Raw genomic sequence first — 2,622 nt, 5'->3', positions numbered from 1 at the left:
GAAATACGTGCGTGGGGAGCGGAGCTCAGCCCCTGGGAGATACGAGGCAGCGCTGCGTTCTTGCTCGCCCACCCCTCGCAGAGTGCTTGGGGTGGGCTCTGCTGCGTGGGTCCCCCCACATCGAGCCCCGCTTACCGCCAGCGCGCGGTGCCCAGCGGTGTGCATGGGGTGGGATGCGATGGCTTTCCCCTCTCCGAAGCAGTCAGTGCCGGTCTCTGGACACCGGGCTGCGCTTGGAGCTCCTGCAGGAGGATTCTGAGCACGTCCAGTATCTCCCCGTTGGAGTTCTGTTGCAGGAGCAGGGGATGGGCTGCAGGGCTTGCGCCGTGCTCCTGGTACCCCCCCACGGAACGCTGTGGGCTCCTATAGGGAGAACATCGCCCCTGTGAGCCAGCAGTGCGGTGTGAGCGGTGCTGCTCGCTGTGCCATGCAGCAGCCAGGACCGAGCGCTTCTCCCAGTGCCTGTAGCCCTGCACTGATGGCTCTGCAAAGCCGGGCTGCACCGTGGGGCTGCGCTGGGGAGAGCTGCTGGGGTCCTGTAGCATCCACAGATTTGGATGCGGAGCAAAATCTGTCTGGCTGCCAAACTGTGCTGTTGAGGGCTCAGTGAAATTCCTAAAAGCAGGGCAGCCACTGCACACCGCTGTGCAGGCTCAAACCAAAGGGAACCTGAGCACAAGTCAACGCCGGAGGCCAACGCTTTGTCCCAGAGCTCTCAGTCTCCTTTTCTAGGTGCATGGCAGTGAGATGCACAAGGTTACTCAGGATGCAGGTGTCCCATTGAATCCCACGGGGCTGGGTGCCCTGGGACGTCCCTGGGCTGAGGGCAGCGCCTGCTACAAGGTCACTGCTGTGGGAACAAACCTGGAAAATACATTTTCTCTCATTTACTGCTCCCAGCGTGGAGCAAAGCGAGCTGACCGCACTGAGCCCCGCAGCACCCCCAGCACCATGGCCTCCGTTGCCAGGCCTTGCACACCCTTGCACACACGGTGCTTGCACGGGCTGTGAAGCATTGTGTCCCATTCCTGAGGTTCCCCATCAATGCAGGTGAGAGGAAATATTTGGAAAAGCAGCATTCAAACCGCTTCTTCGCTCATTCTCAGCACTTCAGCTCGTTGTCTTGTGGCGAGGAGGGGACGACCCCAGCAGGCTGCAGAGCAGGCACAGCACTGCCCGGCCGCTGGATTAGGCGTTGCACCCGCTTGTTTTGTTGTTGCTGAATTAGAAATACTTGAGAGCAAAAACAAACGCATTTCCAATTCCCCTTAAAGAAAAGCGCTCTGCCAATAAACAAAGGATTTCCTTCTCATAAGGAGATTATACGGCCAAGAGTCTGATGAAAGATTACCGAGTTTTATTCTAGCACTGAGCCTCCCCACGAAATATCAGTGGATACGATAACAAGCGAATACCGGGAGCTGCGAAAAACACCCGTTCTGCGATACTCTTCTAAATAACAACTCTGTTTGCAGAGATAAACCGCGAGCTGGGAGCTGGGAACTGTGAGAAAGGTTAATGCAGTTAACGTGGAGCTAATGACATTAGCCAGCAGAACAAGCCCCCTAATTCCCGAGCCACCCAGCAATGACCTCTCCCAACAAAAACCCCATTTTTCCCCATTGGCGACCGAAGCGGGAGGCTCAGGGTGGGTGGACGGTGCTTAAAACCAAACAGCATTTGGGACATGGCTGGGGCAGAGGGCACCGAGGCCCAGTTTGTCCAAATGGGGAACAAATGGGGTCGTGCAAAGCCATGGAGATGCTGTGGGGAAAACTTGCTGCCTGTGGCGGACATTGGAAAATCCTTCTGCCTGGATGCAGCCCTGCTCCGGCGTGGAGCAGTGCTCAGCTGGAGCTGCTGGGATTAATTAGCACCAATTAGATGATGGATACAGCCCGTGTGGCGCAGCAAACTGGGGCAGCTGGGGAAGGGAGGGCAAAAGGAATTGGATCTGATCCTGTGGGTCCCATGGTGCTGCAGGACACAGTGCATGGTCTGTGGGAGTCCCAGCAGTGACAGCACCAATGGGTGCAAGGAGGACAGCAATGGGCCCTGGGCTCTGCCCTGCAGCCAGGAAAACAGTAGCTCCAAACACAAACCATCAGGCTTTAGAGCAGACTGGAAATGGATTTTATTGCATTTGGGACTGAAATTCAGCTGGTAATAGGTTGCAGGGGTGTTGCTGCTTGCTTTTTGTTGTGGTTTTTATTGTTGTTGTTGTTTTTACAGCACTTGTTCTCCTCCTGCACTGTGCACTGCAGTGCTCCTGGGATGCTCAGTGCCCATCCTTGCTGGCATGGTGCAGGTTGCATCCCCTGGACACCCCTCAGGGAACCAGCAGCAGACATCCTCCACACGGGGAGGGATGCTCAGTCCCAGCTCTGCCTGCACAGGTCACTGTAAGGGTGTTGGGGTGCTTGTGTGGGGCTGGGCTGGAGCACACAGCACAAACCCACCCTCTGCTGCAAAGCGCTGCTGAGCAGAGACCTTGCAGGGAGGGAGCCTAAATCCCACACCCACAGGGTGTCCCCACTGCAGCATGTCCCCAGGGTGATGCTTAGAACCAGGGCAGCAGCCTGCAGTGCCACCAAGCCTCCTTGAACCAGCTCTGGCATTATC

This window comes from Numida meleagris, chromosome 9, assembly GCF_002078875.1.
Source record: "Numida meleagris isolate 19003 breed g44 Domestic line chromosome 9, NumMel1.0, whole genome shotgun sequence".
Taxonomy (NCBI): Eukaryota; Metazoa; Chordata; class Aves; order Galliformes; family Numididae; genus Numida; species Numida meleagris.
This window is presented reverse-complemented; position numbering follows the sequence as displayed.